The following is a 21099-nucleotide window of genomic DNA, read 5'->3' on the forward strand; positions in this document are numbered from 1 at the left end:
ATAAGGTCAACAGGATAACCATTATTGATGAATATTTCCCTGATCTTATCGAGTTCGGCGTCTAATCTGTTAGGTGAATAAATCATGAGGGCGTTTTGTACAAAAGTATTAATTAAGCCGACCTTACGTGATTTTGGTACAAAAGACAACCAGTTCACATATAGGTCAGTAAATGTCGGCTTCCTATAAATTGTAGAGAGAAAGCCCCCCCCCCACCTTGAACGTTTGACAAGAACATCCAAGAAGAGAAGCGAATTATCCTTCTCACTTTCGATAGTGAACTTTAGAGCCCGATGCAAAGAATTCAACCTATTAAAAATGTTGACGCTTCGCCTTGCGATGGTAAAATAACAAAAGTGTTGTAAACATATTTGAAATATGTAGTCGGTTTTATTATAGAGGTAAATAGATTGGATTCATAGTATCTGACAAAAAAATCCGCTAAAAACGGACTCACCATTGAAACCCCGTCGACCTGACAATACATGATATCACAAAAAACTAAACTCCACAGATTTTGTACACATTAAAACGAGTTCAATAACAATCTCTTTAGAAAACCGTGGAGCAGTCAGGCGACCACCATATAGCGCGTCGGTACATATACGTATAGTCTCATCCAACGGTATGTTGGTAAAGAGACTAGAGACATCAAATGAGCACATAAAAGATGTCTCTGCATTTGAATCTAACGCACGTAGACAATTAACAAACCGAAAAGAATCAGGAATGCAGTGCGTGGTATATAATTCGCGCACAGGTTACAAAATTTCCACAAGCCACTGAGCCAAAGAATGTTGTGCCAAACCTACAATTGAAAAAATAAGTCTCAGTGGAACACCTTGCTTATGGATTTTGGGGAGACCATACATTCTGGGACATTGTGACCCAGGGAGTCTAATCCTATCATAGACGCCCTTGAAAAAACATGCTTTTAAATAGTGCAAGTAGACGCCTTTGTATTATGGCCTCGTTCTTGCAAGTATTATCCGTCAACTCGACAGGGCCGAGTTTACAGAATTTCGAAACATCGTTGAGAATAACTTCCATTTTCTCAACGTAGTCCGATTTATCCAAAATCACCACTGCTGCACCTTTGTCTGGTTTGCACATGTAAATATCGGCATTGGACGTTACCGCTTTCATAGTTTTAAATTGCGTTATGTTCCAGACAGAGTTGCTATGATCAACAGGAGTGTTAATATATCGGTGAGCTAAGGCAATTAAACTAGATTTCATCCCAGAAATTTTTTCTCCGGGAAATTGGATAATTATGTCTGAGTTTGGAGAACAAAACTTCAAAGGCAGAAAGTGTTCTCTCTTAATTTTTACTGGTTGGAGGAATACAAAAATCTAATCCCCTGGACAAAACTGTATTTTCAATTTCTGTGAGTACAGTTTTCGAAAAATTGAAAATATGTTTGCTTCCATTAATGGGTTCACACCCATATCTTCTACGAACCAGAAGAGCAAGTTGTTTATTATTATCTTTGGAAGCATGTTGCGTAGCAAATTCGTTACCGATAGATAAATACTTGCAAAAACGGAAAAAGTAAAAAAAAAAGACAGGAAACCCTTCACTACGGACCAGAGGTAATGACGATTACTAATATACACTTCTAGTTTCTCCGTCAACTTATTAATATCGCCCCGTATAAACGCCCGCTTCATAGACAAACTAGGTTTCACCTTGGATGCAGCAATGCGTTTACTAATATAAAGTGGGGCCACATCTTGTTCCAGACAAGAACGAAAAAAAAAACTATGGAGAGGTTGGTGGATCTAATTCGTCATCCTTAATCGAATAATATTATTTAAAACGTCAATTTGGTGTTGACTGTACCTCTTCCGAAGATATTCAAATAAATGTTCGGAGGTACAAAATTTGTATAAAGCTTTAAATAAAATACAGGGAAGTTTCTCTAAGAGACGTAGTGGAGACGGTGTTGCTTCATGGTTAACTATCATGGACTTTCGGTAGAAAAAAAGAACAGGTAAGTTGGATGGAACGTACACTTAAATATTCCGGACAGTGTTAAACTTAAACTGCAAAACACACCCAACCATTAGCCGTCTGTATGGTTGGTTGTCTCCGGATCTCTTCAGTAATAAGAGAAAGAACACGACATGCCGGACATTGGTACAGAAGAAAAGTTATGTGATATTGCGGCATCCTAAGCACAGGACCGCTAAAGTAGGAAGATCTTGACAGAGAACACTGGCTTACAATTTGAAGATCTTTCTAAGGCCATGGAAGATAGAGACCTGTGGAGGGAAAGACTTAAGTTGGTCTGGGCAACCGGTATGATACGATGATGATATAACGCAGGATTAAGAATATAAGTAAACCTTCTATTTGGATTTATTCACGTTACCATTACGTTTTTTTCAACTCCATTGATCGGATTTTACTTTATTAATCCTTGTACAATTTAAATCAAGATTACGAACATTGCATGTTGTAACTATTCAGTATTTACGTTTGCTAGCAGGCCGCACGCCATTCTTGCTCGTAAAATACGCGTAAAGATGATTTTTAAATTTATGCTGATTCCGTAATTAATATTAAAAAAATACAGTTTGGTATTTATTATCATATTGTACCAAATACACAGTAGTGATTTCAAAAGCTTGTATTTGTTAAAATATGACTTCCATGCAATCAGCTAGACTCGAAACCGTAACATTTTGCTTACTAGACTTATTCGCTACCATCTGAGAAAAATCACATGCTTACCGAAACTTAACAAAATAATCGACTGTGTATATTCGCGCATGCGGAGAAAAGAAGTTAAAGTAAACTTACGCATGCCAAGTTACACATTTTTCATTTTTTGCCATTTAACATCTCATTTTATTGACTTCTTCAAAAATAGAACTTCTCCCATAGGTATGGATCCCTAATATATCAAGCTTCAATCTGTTGATCGAAATTTGACAGAGCAGTTTATTAGAAACCGTTCCAGACACTAACACACACAAATTAACTAATATATATATATATATATATATATATATATAATATACATATATATATATAACTACTTCATTTACTCACATAAAATTAATATACGAAAGTATAAATTTATGCGTGAACTTTAAGTATTTACTTCAAAAGTGCTCAATACAGAGGTAGAGCTAGTTAGTAAGTTATAAAATATATATGGCGATTAAGCTACACAGTGTAGCTTAATCGCCATATATATTTTATAACTTACTATATATATATATATATATATATATATATATATATATTGTGCAATAAAATGTATGACTCCGTTCCATTTCGGAAAAGAAAAAAGTTGTCGGAAATTCAAAAAAAGTTTGGGGGGGCATATCGTTGTGAAAGAGTGTAAAGTTCTTTTTTTACAACGTCATATAGCCGTTAATATATTTAATATATATAATGAAATTCATATTATTTTTGGAACAAATATGTCCGTTATATTTCATATATGGATGTGTAACTGAAATTAAATGAGTGCGCTTTGTTATGTAAATTATTAACTGATTATATGTATTAATTTGTATAGAAGCTGTTTTCCATGGTGTGAGAGAGTTAAACTGTGTCTAAGATTAACTCACGTTCTTTTAATAAAAGTTTACTTATTAATAGCGATAAATTATAAACACCTTCACATCGTTTAATTGTGCTTTAATTTGCTGATTCAAGAAGCGTCCTTCGCGGTTTTGAAATAAATTTTTAAAAAAATTGCTTGTTTGAAGTCAAAAGTATGATTATGCTGCAATGAATGAGAGAATAATGCATTCAAAGAATTGCTATTTCTTATATCTCTTTTATGTTCATTGAGCCTTTCCTCTAATCTACGATGGGTTTCACCAACGATTTTGGATGGAAATTTTGGCAAGGAACAGTGTATATGCTTGCATTGGTAATTGCTTTGTTTTTGAGATATTTTGTCGTTTTTAATGTTTGTCTTTTTCAGTTTGTGAGGTGGTTTGTATGATTGAAATTCCTAGATTGTTTAGTGTGTTGGACATTATTTTATTATTAGTGTGTGTATGTAAAAGAAAATGTCTGCTTATGTGAGAACTGCCTGGTGTAAAGGATTTTTTTTATTATTAAACCTTGAAAAATATTGTGTGCCCTTTTTCTTAGCATTAAATATAAACTATGTAGGATATTGCAAGATTTTCGAAGTATTTGTAAGGTATTTGAATTCTTCGTCCAAATATTCTAGACTGCAAATTCTGAATGCACATAGAAATAAATTACCATACTCGTTTATATTTTCTTATTATGATGTGAGTAGAAATGCATGCCATCATTTTTGTGTGTAGTTTTTGCCGTGAACTTTGAAGGATATTGATTAGTTGGATTTATAATAAGTCTAAAAAAGGTAATGAGTTATTCTTTTCTGTTTCATAGGTGAACTTTGCTGAAGGCACGGCTGAGTCTAATCTGTCTTTAATACTATCTATGTGCGTGTTTTCAGGAAGCAAAATTAGAATGTCGTCAATGTATCTAATATATCCTGTGCTTGGCGGTAATCTAGATTTGAAAATACCATCTCTATATAAGAGCCAGGTACGTCCAAGGATGGAATACTGCTGCCACATCTTGGCAGGGGCTGCTAGAAAGGACTTGTCCTGCCTTGATAGAGTTCAAAATAGACTTCGTAGCCTCGTAGGAGATGCTCTTTTCCCTTTCCTGCAACCTCTATCTCACAGAAGAGATGTTGCGAGTTTGTCTGTGATGTATCGTTATTTTCATGGAAAGTGTTCGAATGAGTTTCAGTCTATGGTCCCCCCTCGCCAAACTTTCACAAGAAACACTCGTTTAGCTGAAAACACTATCAATAATTCCCCCCACACTCTTTATTTATTTTTAATCTTATAGACCAAGGCATCTCAGCGTAGATTCCATAAACAAAGCTTCTTTCTTAGAACTGCACGCCTGTAGAATTGTCTTCCGTTTTCCTGCTGTCTTCAAGTCTAACGTAAACAAGTTCTTGATGAGCCGTTCCATATAAGTTAACAAATTTACCGAATTGATTACTATATTGTCCAATTTCTATTGAACACTCTTTAACTCCTATCCTCGAGTGGCCTCTTGGTCTTGATAAGTGGTGATGTCTGTGTAAAAAAATACTAGATTCTAGGAATTCTAAGAAAAGACAGGCTAATAGTCCACTAAGACATAGAAAGACTACAAATGTTAAGGAGTCATAACAGAGGTCAAATTAAAAGAAATTGACCTTTTTTTGTTTTTGTTCTCAACATACACCTCCAAATACTCGAGTAACGCCGGGCTTAAATGCTAGTATATATATATATATATATATATATATATATATAAATATATTATTATACTGTTGGTAGAATTTTTCAATAGATCATAACAACAACACAATATGTCATTCCAAAGAGTGCTCAATGCATGAAACAGAGCAATATATTGATTGTTGGAGAGCTATTGGCTACACATTAGCAAACGTGTTTCAATGACCCCCTAGCAGGGAAAATAACCTCATCAGGCCAAAAACCATCCACGAAACTTTCAATAAAGACAATTTCTTTATATTAAAGTCAACTTTACAGGGTTGAACCATTCTAAAAAAGAAAGAGGGGTACCATCAACCTATATCAAAACAAATATAACCTATTCACAAAATAATGTTAGGTTTTTCAAGGTATAATTCTGAAGCAGATTTAATATAAGTTTGCATTAAATTTTCTAGCTCCAACCATTATAATTATAATTGTTTTTCGTTTGTTTTGTTAATACGGATTTTTAGAACTATTACTCCAATATCAGAGCAATTCATAAATTTAACTAAGGTTTTTTTTCACTTAAAATCGAGATATAAATATATACGTATATTACTAAACTATAAATTTAGCGCTATTTCTCTATATAATACAAAAGTACCGACATATATACAAATAAACGTGAAAATTTATATATATACAAATTACTCTTATAATGTGGTTAAGTATATTAGTAACTAAATCTAATTATATTATTCACGGTAAAAATTTCACTAAAAATTATTTTTATAAAATTTAATAGATTTTTTGTTAAAAATTTAGCGTTTAAAATAGATTTGGCGTTTAAAATAAATAAGTAAGTAAATAAGATTTAGCGTTTAAAATCCTGAAATAAATAATAAAGCATATTACAATATATAAGTCGATAGTATGATTAATTCGTTAATATTCTTATAATTTTTTCAGTGAATGTATTTGGAAATGTTTACAGGAAATTGCTGTTTCCTGTTTAATGTTCAATAGTTTCTCCCGGTCTTTAAAATTCGTTATTTCTAATTTTTCATGAAGGCATAAAAAGCACGGTACATGTAATGAATTACATACTTTCGATCTTTTTATGATCCGCCATTCTAACTTTGGAGTTTTATTCTCCTTTATTAATTTCCAATATTGAAGTGATAATGATGTGTCTTTTTCGTATTTTTGATTAGTAAAAGAACTTTTATGCCCATAGAATCTTTCTTTAAAAGTTGCCTGAGTACTACCTATATAAAATTTTATATCACTAGGATTTTCTTCAGGAAATATTTTAGCTTGGTAAACTACTGATTTCGTTAAACATTTATTATTCATGGGACAAGTACTAGGAATTTTGCAGTTACATTTTTCAGAATTTTTATAATTATTATCTTTATCATTATGATTTATTTCCCCAGTATTTTTACTATTATTGCCTTTTAGTATCCTATTATTATGCTTTTTAATAATTCTTTCAATATTTTTACAACAACTATAACCCAATTTTATAGTATTTCTATTGAAAATACTATTTAATATACTACCTGGGGGAAAGTGCCTATCTAGCAATTGCAAAAATTTCCTACCCAGTCCAGTTTTAAGAGCACTATTAAAGGGAGGTAAAAACCAATTTTTTTCCTGTTTCTTGTTTTACGATTATTATTATTATTACTATAGTTGCGTTCATCATTACTATTCTTTTCAAATGTAATGTCTGCGTTTTTGAAACCACTATTTATTAATGCTACATTGTATCTTTCTTTATAGCTATTAAAAACTTCTTCACTAGATGAATTATTGTTAATTCTCCTTTCTATTGAGGCTGGGATATGATTAATGATGGAAGGTGGGTGATTCGACTTTGGATTAATATATATAGGACTTGTGTTTTCTTTATAGTTATTTTTTTGCAAGTCAAAACTTACATCCAAAAAATCTACCTGTTTTAAATTACTATTTATTTCTACTTTGAGACCAAATTCTTTCATTTTTTTGTGTATAATCTTTCTAATTTTATCGCATTTTATACGGGTGGCGTTTTTTTATGAACATTATACCGTCATCTCTATAGAGTCCTATTGTTCCTTCTTCAATATCATTATTATTGGTTAAACTGTGTAAAATGTACAAGCCTACAAGATCCGTGAGTTTCGCTGAATCCAGTGATCCCATTGATACCCCGAAATAAATTACAGCCAGCGTTTTTTGTCAATTGCTGGTCATTATTGACCCAAATCGTGGTTCGGCATTTTTTTATGATGTCAATTTCCTCGTTAGAAATACCAGTGTATTTCTTAGCAAATGTCATTACTTTTTCAAATAAATCATAAGTAATTGATTGGTAGTATTCACAGATATCGAATTGTATGAAGGCGCCCCTTTCCTTATTTTTAATATTTACAAACCAACTTATTGAGTCGGAGGTATTTATCCAAAGGTTTAAATTAATATGTTTTTTAATTATTAAATTTGTTTTTTCTAATATTTTTTTTGCTAATTTTTCCAATTTCAGGACGCATCGGATTTATCAGTCTGGTAGTTGGTTTAGTACTGAAATTTGGTTTATGGTCCTTTAGAAGGATATAAGTCTGGTTGCATGTAATTTTACCTACTCTATCACTTATTTTTAACTTATCCGTTATTTCCTTACTGTTGTTGTTTATTAATGTGATAATATCCTCATTGCTAATTTTATTGTAGTCCTTAGTAAGGTTTTTTAGTATCAAACTTTTATACTGCTGTTTGTTTAGCTTGTAGAAGTTATAAGTTTTATCCGCTTTTACATATATTTCTTCGGAGGTTGTAATTTCCTTCACTATATTATCAAGTTATGTTGTAATAATATATTATCAAATTATGTTGTAATAGAATTCATTTAAATGTTCTATTGAGTAATATTATTTGAAGTTGATTTATTTCATTTATTTTTAATTTGGATTATGTTTAATGTACGTTATTTTCAATTATTAATTATTATATATTGTACATAGATATATGAATACCGACAGCTGATGACTTTCAAAAGGAAGTTTATTTTATCTATGAGAGGAATATCCCATTGTAAGCTGTTACAGTTTTTATCTCATTTAACTTTTGTAGGCGAAAGTGGGTGCTTTTTGTTTTATGTATTCATAATCCAACATGTTGTTCCCATTCATGAAAATCGTAAGTAGTTAGGATCTTCAGGGTATAAACATTATGTGACTAAATTCCCGCCCACCAATATGTTTCAACTTGCCAATCTCGCATATATACACAAGTATATATATATATATATATATATATATATATATATATATATATTGGCAAGTTGAAACATATTGGTGGGCGGGAATTTAGTCACATAATGTTTATACCCTGAAGATCCTAACTACTTACGATTTTCATGAATGGGAACAACATGTTGGATTATGAATACATAAAACAAAAAGCACCCACTTTCGTCTACAAAAGTTAAATGAGATAAAAACTGTAACAGCTTACAATGGGATATTCCTCTCATAGATAAAATAAACTTTCTTTTGAAAGTCATCAGCTGTCGGTATTCATATATCTATGCATAATATATAATAATTAATAATTGAAAATTACTTACATTAAACATAATCGAAATTAAAAAATAAATGAAATAAATCAGCTTTAAATAATATTACTCAATAGAACATTTAAATGAATTCTATTACAACATACAATAAATAGCATGAAATTAATAATAAAAAATGATTTTTAAAATTAAATATTTAAATGAGGTTGCTTTTAAAAGTATATATCTTTTAGATAAATAGTACATATAGAAATCATACTGGAACGAATGTTTGTAAACTTCCGGTTTTAGTATGAAATTAGATTTGTGAAACAATGTATATTTTATACGTATTATTCGAAGTGTGAACAAATAAACAGAAAGGGATACTACTTTATTATAATATATATATATACATATATATATACATTTCTATACATTTATATATATACATATATATACATATATATATGTATGCATGTATATATATATATATATATATCAACTTCATATATGTATGGGTGCACATATCTTTAATATTGATACATATATGTATATGAATTATATTAATAAGCATATATATATATAAATATTTATCATAATATTTTGAAAATAATGAAATAAAATAAAATATGCATTAGACAACGAAGACATTTGAGATCAAGACACGATGTAAACATCATGACATTTTTATATAACTTTATATTATCTGATATACACACGCACACGCACACACACACACACACACACACACACACACACACACATATATATATATATATATATATATATATATATATATACTCGGCGCGTTCCGAAATAATCCTCAAATTATTCCACCCAAATGGGTCAGAAACGATTGTAAATTGGATCGTTCTGACCACAGAATTTATGCATACATAGCCTGAACGTTTCATTACTCCGTTGCAGATATTGGTGACTCATGTAATAGATATGCGACAGAACCAGATATGTGTCATCAAATTCAATGTACATTGGTATATATGGTATATTATAAATGGTGGTTACTATGCAAAATGCATAAGAAGTGACTCGTTTTAATGGTATCTGTCTTCTTACTCTTTTTGAATAAAAATAGCATAAGTTCAATTACGTGAGGAAAGAACCCCGCATATATATATATATATATATATATATATATATATATATATTGTTTGAAATATAGTTATCCAGTGACACGTGTTTCGTCGTCTACGACTTTGCAGATTGGCTCAATCTAGCTAGATTCGAAATCGGAACCCCATAGTTAGAAGCCATTGTTTGCGATACATTTGAAAGAATTCAATTATTTGTACGGAAGTACATTTTTTACCTATTTAGATAAAAATGTATTTTCATATAAATAATTGAATTCATTCGAAAGTATTTCTAACAAAAACAAATAACTATCATTTATCAAACTATCTCTCTCTTTCTCTCTCTTTCTCTCTCTCTCTCTCTCTCTCTCTCTCTCTATATATATATATATATATATATATATATATATATATATATATATATATATATACAAGTCTAGCAGACCACCCTGCATTGACCGGTCAAAAATTACGCTAAAATATGAGAATGCAGATTTCGTATTATTATTATATCATATTGGACCCAATATATAGTAATGGTCTGAAAGTTTAAAAATAAAAAAAAAAGAATGACATGCGCCATCACTGGGAATCGAAACCAAAACGTTTAGCTTACGATTTACCTTTCACTTTGACGTTAACGCCTAAGCTATGAACACATATTTACTGCAAGGCTTAATATTTAATCATGAACCAATAGCTATTACGTTACGCATGCATATTCGTACTGCCGTTGTTTGATCTTCACATGATAATTTCATTTTCTTAATTTCCACAGTTTTGCACCGACTTTTCTCGGCTGAAACCCAAATATAAAGTATATATGAAGTTTCATGTCTGTAAACGAAAATAAATAACAGAGAGGTGTTGTAGGCAATTTTTTAAGCAAATATATATATATATATATATATTTATATATATAAAGAGGTTTGTGTTTACTATAATCGTTTTGTGCAGATATTATGCAAGTATAACTCCTGTATATTATTTGCATAAATATTATAACTTGAGATGTACATTCAATAAGAAAACCAACAAATAAAAAAAAAACTAATAGGGAATTAATTAAAATGAATGTTTAAAAGAATATGCAAATTAGGTAGATCTTTTGCAGATAAATGCAATTCCATGGCCCATATATAAAACAGTTGTATTTTCTTTTTAATGAATAAAAACAGGGGTTTTAATATGAATATCAACACACAAAAAAATACAATTTATAGAAGTACGTATATATATATATATATATATATATATATATATATATATATATATATATATATATATATATATATTGATATGTAGTTTGCTTGAAGTATTATGTGGGATATGTGTGTAGTTGAGAATTAGAAGGCTATCACAATGCGAGGAATGAGATATAGTCGTCGTTGTTGGAAGAAAACGAAAACAAGTGGCGATTTACAAATCAATAAGCACATACATGTATGTCTATATATACATATATTTTTTCAGTTGTATAAAATACAAATAAATTAAATATATATATTTATATATACAAATATTTTTTTTATAAAGGAAAAAAGAACAAAAAATATGTCAACCCCCTTCTTACATTTGCTCTGAGGCCCCACACAGGCACCTAATCTCCACTCCATCATCTAGCATGCTTTGAATTCATCTGTCACGTCTACCATTTGAAAAAGGGAATTTTTCCGAAATTAATAATTGATATTGTCGCAGACATAACAAGTAAGACATTTGTATTTAATACAACTGAATAAATATATGTATATATAGACATATATGTACGTACTTGTTGATTTGTAAATCGCCACTTGTCTTCGTCTTCTTCCAACAACACGGACTATTTCTCATTCCTCGCATTGTGATAGCCTTCTAATTCTCTACTATATATATATATATATATATATATATATATGTGTGTGTGTTTGTGTGTGTATAGATATACACACACATATATATATAATATATATATATGCATGTGAGGTTTGTGTATCAATAGAAAATACGATAGCGTCGGTGTTATTTCGTTTGCTCCGCTTACATCTTTTTTTCCGATTGCCTGTCCTTTAATTGTTATCACCTTCCATTTGTTGTAATAAATACGTTTAGTAAGAATTCTTCATAAGTTTTGGTTTCGGTTTATATTATAGCTTAAGGAACTCAAGTTATAAGTATATATATATTTTCTTTTCTGCAAAGTTTATGTTTCAATTTAAATCAAAACTGATGCACCCTAGTCAGATATATATATATATATATATATATATATATATATATATATATATATATATACATATATATACATATATACATATATTATTTTTTTAAATCAAAACTTTATAATATATAAACTTCAATAGACAAGTGACTATAATAATATATACGAAATATATGCATAAATCAAAATATTATATTAAAGCGTGTTTTACAACCGGGCTACGCCGGGCGTCCCTTGTATTTTAGGTAAATACTTTTGCAGTTAAAAAAAGAGCTACACTACTATCAGAGCATCTTCATTTACGTTGAACATCCACAGAAAGCCAGCATCTATATATTACATATGAAAGACTTCGCTGCAGAATATCCACAGGCCCACTAGTTTAGGATAATTAATAGAGTAATTATATTTTACTATATTTGTAATACATGTATATTTATAATTTACATAACATATAGACATTATATAAAAATTATATATACATATTATGTAAATTATAAATATATTCACAACAATTATAATTATATTTAATAACTATATCAATATTTCATATATATATATATATATATATATATATATATACATATATATATATATATATATATATATTCTGCACAGCAACACACAATCCAATTTTAACTTTGACAAAAAAAAATTCTTTTGTTTTATCTTTTAATCTAAGCGTGTCTTTTACCCCATCTTGAATAAAATCAGTATAACTTCTAACATCTGATCCTCGCAATAATTTAACCTTGAAAGTTTCTAAGCAGACCCCTCGCGTCGTACTCTCACATTTACATCGTTGTTTCAACAAGTTGTTTATTGCAAATGAAAAATGCTAAGACAGAATGCAGCTCAAAAGTCTTATAAACATTTTTCGAAGAATATCAAGCAAGGCATGTGGTTTTTTACTATCATTTTCATCGCATGTATAAATAATGATGCGTAATCTTAAAACAGAAATGAAAGTTTCAAATTGTAACAGTTTACACTTTCTCTTAAGGCAAACATTTTGGAATTTATATATATATATATATATATATGCATATATATATATATATATATATATATATATATATTATTATTATTATTAAAATATAAATATATGCCGCTCCCCATTTGAGGGTACCAAACAGATCAAAGGGAAATTATTCCCATGATTTAGGTAAAAATGCGCTTCGATATAAATAATTGAAACAACATCTCTCTGTCTCTATCTCTATCTCTCTATATAAATGTATATATATATACATATATATATATGATAATATATGTATTTTATCACACACACACACACACATATATATATATATAAATATATATATATGAGGGGAAGTAAAATGATGCAACTAATGGTTTACATTCATTAATGATTTTTTTTTTTTTCAGAAAGTTTTTAAAATTCTGGCTTTTCTCCAAAGACAAACAGTTAGCGCAAAAATCGAAAGCTACAACAGTAGGAAAAAAAGTAATGTTCGCAAGAGTATCTACAAACATATACGAATACAAAAAGGTATATTCAAACTGATGTCTAAGCAGTATGTAGTTAGACAATAATAAGGTTCAATCTAGAAGCTAGTTGTAATACTTTTATTTTTCAATATTTTTTCAATACACACAAAAACGCACACTCACCCCCTATATATATATATATATATATATATATATATATATATATATATATATATATATATATATATATATATATATAATATTAGAATGTATTTCGGACAATTATCTACGTATCACACTGGATTTTTTGACACACGTTTTAGCTTTAAAAAAAATGATCAAATATCTGTTAATCGTCTAATGTGATATCCGTGGTATTATTTGCACAAACAGAAGGTAAAAACAACGTGATAAGCAATTCTCACACTATGTATACGTGTCTTTGAATTTCTGGCGCATGTGTGTGTTAGGGTGTGTGTGTGTGTGTGTGTGTGTGTGTGTGTGTGTGTGTGTGTCTGTGTGTCTGTGTGTGTGTGTGTGTGTGCGCGCGTGTGTGTGTGTGTGCAATAACTTTTAACAAACACTCACCTGGAGATGCAAAATGGGCAGTTTATTTATTTACGTATTTTTTAATTAAAGAAACATACAGCTGATTTTGTTTTTGTTTTTTTATCTTTTTTTTTTTCTTTTTTGCAGCGACCGGGATAAATATTGGTAGTTCCACAATAATTCGTTTTATTACATATTTTTGGTGAAAGTCCATAAAACATAAAGTGATTTACATTTGCTCTTGTTTTTTTTTTTGTTTTTTTTATTGTTTCTTGTTTGTTTGCAAAATCAACAGCTGTTGGAGAACTGGACTACTTTTCGTATTCCACTGTTAAGTAACGCGAGCGTATTTCTTCGGAGAAGCTGCGCGGCGTCAACCTCCATTCTTCGCTTTACACTCTCTTCGACTCCGTTTCTGTATCGGTTCGCTCGTATCACCTTCGCTTTCTTGATATCATTCAATTCTTCATCTTCCTTTTTTCTCTTTCAAATAGCCATTTTTCGTTTTGCTCTTTTCCTATTTTCATTTCCGCTATTTTGCTGCGTAAAAATAGATCAAATGCTGATTGTATGGACGTCGGCACGAAAACAAATACACAGTAGAAAAAGAAACGAACTTTTATTTTACATTGAAACTTTAACAAAAAACAACAACAAAAAACAAAAATTGAATAAGTTGTCTATTTTCAAATTGTATGGATATTTCGATAACATATGCAACCATATATTGAATATACTCACGCACACATACGCTCACATCATTACTACACGTTGATCTTCAAAATAAGATCTTTTAATTGCTTAAACGGAGTACTGTCACAAATCAATATGTCCAATATATATATATATATATGCGTGTGTGTGTGTGTGTTTGTGTATGTGTGGATATACACACATATTTAGATATATGTATATGAACGATTATGCAAATAGTAATCAGGATATATGCACACATGTTGCACATATGAATCATATATATATATATATATATATATATATATATATATATATATATATATGATTATTTGCTATAATAATTATAAAATACCTACAGACACTAGTGTTTCATCCTTTCGGGAATCTTCAGTGCAGTGCGTCATGATTAACACTTGTGGACAGATTCGAACCGTCTGTGGCTTCGTTAGCAAAGACCATATACATTCGGTTACTGTTTACCGGTAGAAATGCTGTTGAATTTAAAACCTTTATTACATTAAATGCTTTTAAGCTCAGCCAGAGTGATCTAATCATTATATGACGATCTGTGCATAAGAGCTAAATTGATTGACTTTTTAATTCAGCTGAAAGTACTCAACGAATTTAAACAAGTTTCTTAAAGGGGTTACATAATTATTTACTATAATAATTATTAAATACCTACATATGTGTGTTCATATGCCTTTATATAAGCAAACTTATCCCTGAAAAAGCTTTTAAAAGCTATTTATATAACGCAAGATAAGGTTGTGTAAATAATGTTAAATAAAATTACCTTATTAGATGAAAATTATCTCTTCTGCAAGTAATCTAAAAATGAATGGTGGATTAATATATATATATATATATATATATATATATATATATATATATATGTGTGTATATATATGTGTGTGTGTGTGTGTGTGTGTCTGTGTGCGTGTGTTTAAATTATGAAGGAAAGAAAGTTTTGATATTCAAGATTAAAAGAAAACTAAATAAACAAAAAATAGGAGTCCAGCTGATCGGTTTCGTCCTCACTTTTTTAGCGCTTGAATATGTGATTTATTTTATTTTTAAAAATCGAGATGAATCTTAAATTTAATTAGAATTGAAAATGATCACGGATACTTTATTTAATAAGTGATACCCTCTGGACGTGATTAAATCGGTCATTGAACAGAAAATAAATGTTTTTTTTTGTTTCTTTCACAAATACAAACTAATAAAGTCGGTAAATGTCCAATTCATATTTTGTTACCATGGCTAGGGTAAGTAAGCGAGAAATTCGCAAAGCAAATCAGTTCAAAAGTGAAAATAATTATATTTTACTTCCAAAGTACATTTTATGTTATCTACGGAATGGCATCCTCTCGAAAAGACTTCCACTCATTAACAATAATGTAATTTATCAATTCCAATGTAGTGGCAGTGCCGATTACGTGGGCCGAACGTCGTTATGATTGGATAGTCGAGTCAAACAACACGTGCCTAGCAGATACGGGAATGGGACCTCCCTACCATCGGACGTTCTTAGTAAAACATCCGGGTCTTCAATAGCAGATCCTTTGCTTAAAAACCCATCTTGTGCTACAAACTTCAGCATATACTCATTTACCATTTTCAGTCGTGCTCATTCCAATTTTCACCTGAGGATCTTGCAACTCTTCACGTTCGTTTGAAGAAACATTCTCTTCGTAAACAAAAGGAATGTCCCATACGTTTTAACGTAATTAGCCTCTAGTAGATTCTATCGTAGCATATTTATCATATTATCGTATATTTTTTTTATTGTACAAATCCATTCAGGGAACTTTATTATGTAGTAGACTGGGATCTAATTTATGTAGTCGCCTTCACCCTCAATCACTGCCTCGATCCGTGTTCGGAACTGGGAGCATGACTTTTCCTCAAACGCCGGCGGGAACTCAGCGAATACTCGGCAGATGGCGGCGATCAAGCTGGCTTTGGTGTCGTGGGGCGTCGTGTTGGTGACATTCTAGACGTATTATCAAAAAAAGTAAGCCAGCCGGTTCAGGTCGGCGGAGGAGAGGGGTCTAGTGAGAAAAAGGTACAAAGTCGTAGCACTTCTGTAGGCAAGCCTGGGTCTTTTTGGACTAGTGTGCGGGCGCCGAGTCCTGCTGCCACCCCCAGAGTCTGCCAGCATTCATCTGATCACACCAGAGGATCATCACACTCTTTAACACATACAGGTACCACTTGGTATTGACTTTCAAGCCGACTTTGAAGATGTGAGGTATCATAATTTAACTCTCACTGAAACCACACTAAATCCCATAATCTTGGGTCGTCCGATGAGTTGAGTTGTGCTCTCAAGCGTTTACCAGTCTGGATTTGCATTTTGAGGGTTCTGGCAATAGTCCTATTGTTGTAACTTGGATCGGTAGAGAGCATGGGTTGTATGGTATCGCATCTCCGATCTCGCTCGTTTAACATGGTGTCACTCTCAGAATGATAGAAGGCTCCTATCACTTTTGGGATCTGTACACAACTGGCCAACTAGTAGATGATCTGCAGCACAAAAAGAAAACCGGTTCTCATCAAACGGCAATGGAATCATGTCGTCTTTTCTGGGTCGACAGTTTCATCGTTTCATCCTGTACTCGGCATTGCTCGGGAAAATTTTATTTTGACTATTTCACATTTTATTATGTCATTAAAAACTTGTAATTATTTACGTAACAAAAAGGGCGTGAAAACGCAAAGGGTATAAACAAACAATGTACGTGTAGAGTCTATACTTGTATTTCCCCTATTTACCATTTGCTATCAATTATAATTTCACTTCCATACTGTATCTATTTAATGTATTAAGTTTATGTATTCTTAAATTTTTTAAAAGATTTTCATCGCTTACTTTTCTATAATTATTACTCAATTCTACCACACGTCCTTAAGGAACAGATGATATTAGTGTGTTAAGAATCACTTCGATTACTACCTTTTAATTTGATTCTTTTCTGTAGACAATTAGAAACAATACTTCTATGAATACGTTACTTATCTAAAGACAATTAACTCTTGGACATTCATTTGTAAAATTATTAATTATTATTTCCAATTGCATTTTTATTAAAATAGATATGTATAGTAAAAGTCCGTTTGTCGTTTTTACGGTAGTTGTTTTTTTTTTAAATCTCGGAACGTTGCGTTATGTCACGCGGGATTCACGTTAAGATTTTTTTGTTCCTTAGAAGCGCCGGTTGAGTTTGAATAAAATAAAGACGTATTATATACGTGTGAAACCAAAAACAACGCATTATTAAAAAAATAAACAGACATTTATTTTGTTTGAAATTTATGTTGAAATTCATAAATATATTTCAAGGTAAAGCCTCATCATCAGTATGTCCTTCTTTCTTTGTTTTTTGCCATGTTGTTGCTCGGGAAGATAATCAGATAGTAGAAGTTTTTACGGCAGTTTTTTTTAAATCTCAGACTCTAATTGCACTTCTAGTCGCTATAAAGGAGGATTGTTATGCTATGAAAGGTAAGGGGAAATGTACTCGTTTAGTGTAATCAGCATACGTTTGTTCATACGACATTGTCTCTTGGATATGGGACAATAGCTATTAGGTTTGCTAAAAGATAATTTTCTATGCATAGTGATCACATATTTTATTTTATTTCATTCAATCGTCGCAGTAGAGAAAATGTCAATATATCGACTCTTTCTTAAACTTACAAATAGTGGTTCTAGTTATTTTAGAGTTATTTGTGCGAAAGAAAATTTAAATCCTACTTAAAATTATAACATAATACCGATTAGTTTAAGTATTTTCTTTCAAAGTCTTTCCTTCCTCTTTCTCGCTCTCTCCAAATTATTTTCTTTTTCTCTCACGTTTTCTGTTTTTCTCTATCATTGTAAACATAAATAGTTTTCTTATCTTCAAAAACATTGTGAAATAGTTAATACCGTGACGACAGGTGTATCGTTTAATGAATTTTGGTTTGAGTTGTAAAAGATGAATACAGGTGCCATTTATGATCGTGTTCTATGATAGTAAATGAGTTAATCAGCTATTCCGTTAACTGAGACTTTAAACGAGGAAATGATAACATAGACATAAAATCGCAGAACATAAAAAAAAGTATTTTCTTTAATGTAAAAATAATTCCATGCGAAAGGTAATGGTGTCTATGATGTTAGTGATTGAGAGAGATAGAATTTGTTTAAAATTAGAAGGTGCCAAAAGAGACTGGCAAATGTAATTCGGTGAATTCTTTCTGTCAGTAGGTAAAGGATGTCTCATAAAAGACAGAATAGGGATACGGAGTGCCCCTCGTAATTTTTGAAAACACATCGTATATAAAAGCAAAGGAATTATTTAAATATGAAATAATGACAGTGCTACAAAAGTTTAAGTCTAACAAGAAAGTATAATGTGGTTATCTGCTTGGTTATTTAATTTCTCGCTTCTTCTCACAACTTAAAATAGTATCGTGCGGAGAGAGAACACGTGTTTATCCCCGATAACATTTGTGTGATAAGATATATATATATATATATATATATATATATATATATATATATATATATATATATATATATATGCATAGATCATCGTATAACGATTAGATCACTGTCTGAATGACGTAAATGAACATTTAAAATTAAAATGTTTAAATTCAACGTTATTTCACGCGGTTAATGATAGCCGAATTGATACGGTCTTCGCTAATCGAGCCAGAGATGTCTCGTGTTGCGGGGTTCGAATTGTTCGACTGGTGTTAATCGTGACACCCTGCACTGAAACACCAGTGTCTGTAGGTATTTAATTATTATAGTAAAAAATAATTATATATATATATATATATATATATATATATATATATATATATATGTAGATAGAGCGAGAGAGATTTATATATATATATATATATATATATATATATATATATATATATATATATATCCAAACGTACCCATTTATATACGTAATTATTTTCAATTAACACAACGCTTCAAATGCAAGTAAAATAGAAAACAAAATCTTTCCTTGTTTCAATTTTGCGCGGCTGGCGAGACACCCTCGCTGATGACCGTTTTTCTTTTTATTTTAAATATCGGGCCGTTACCAAGACCATCAGACTACTACCAACACTCTCGCACGCAGAATTCCACCGTGCGGCCAAGAAAAATAAAAATAATAAAAAGCAGACCCTCCATATCTGATATAAGCAAATAAATTTGTTCATATATAAAATATGCGTTGTTTTTAGCTTTCAAAACGTATCCATTTATATACGTAATTAGTTTCAATTTTAATATATATATATATATACATATATATATATATATATATATATATATATATATATTAAGTGTTTGAATTGTCGCTACAAACCACATTCTGTCAAGAATTGTAAATGTCAAATGAATTAAAGAAATAAATTATAAGAGGGTCAACATCATGAACTTTGGAATGTAGACTGTTGTCATTCATTCATTTTATATATATATATATATATATATATATATACATGAATATGTGGATAATATTTTGTTCTGACGCAATGTTTGATTAAACAACAGTTACATTCATCATTATTAAATTATTTATTCATCTTTATCGCGTTAGTGGGCCATTGATTTAATTTTCTGCTCAAGCCTGAACAACAAGCTGCCATAAGGGCAAATATTTCTGAATCTCATGCGTCAACGTCAGACACGTGATATGTTACAAAATTACAATTGGTGTATTGATTGAAATAAAGTAGATTTAAAAAGTTTAAGCAGCATTATTAATTATTATTATTATTATTATGAGACGGCAAGTGTGGCAGTGTTCTTTTTTATTAATGTATATCTGAAATCTTTTGGAGATTGTTTGTGTTACTAGATTTTGGTAAATGGAACTTTGAAGAAAGGAAACTGAACATCTGAGGTGGCGAAAAATAGTAGTTGTTATACTGCTGATACATGTATTATTTGCGGTCACCCATCTTCCATTTAAGCATTTAAAATCATACGGTATTTCTTGGTTTTAGTAACATATCATCAGACGTCGGATTATCTATATATTAATACGATAGCGTGTGTGTTCTGTTGTGTGTCACGCTTACATCCGGGTCGTTTAATTGTTATGTTCTATTTCTTGCAAAAATAATTTTACCAATACTTCTTCATTAATTTTGGTGTTGGTTTTGTCTATACCTGATGGGACTTAAATCATCTATTGTTTTTAATAAATAATTTTATCAAGGATTCTCATTTTGGTTTCGGTTTCGATTGTGACTGACAGAACTCAAGTTATATACACGCACACACACACACACACACACACACACACACACACACACACACA

General features: G+C 30.6%; 1 protein-coding gene across 1 annotated transcript in view; it reads right to left on the bottom strand.

Annotated features, from left to right (window-relative positions):
• LOC145297612 (acetylcholinesterase-like) overlaps nucleotides 1-14664 on the bottom strand; it is a 1140889-nt gene extending 1126225 nt beyond the window's left edge. Inside the window, exon 1 of the mRNA XM_080143678.1 lies at nucleotides 14114-14664. The gene's annotated coding sequence lies outside the window, so the exon portion shown is untranslated. The remainder of the gene's footprint in view (nucleotides 1-14113) is intronic.
• Between the last annotated feature and the right edge of the window lie 6435 nt (nucleotides 14665-21099).

This window comes from Euprymna scolopes, chromosome 18, assembly GCF_053919585.1.
Source record: "Euprymna scolopes isolate OS-2025 chromosome 18, ASM5391958v1, whole genome shotgun sequence".
Taxonomy (NCBI): Eukaryota; Metazoa; Mollusca; class Cephalopoda; order Sepiida; family Sepiolidae; genus Euprymna; species Euprymna scolopes.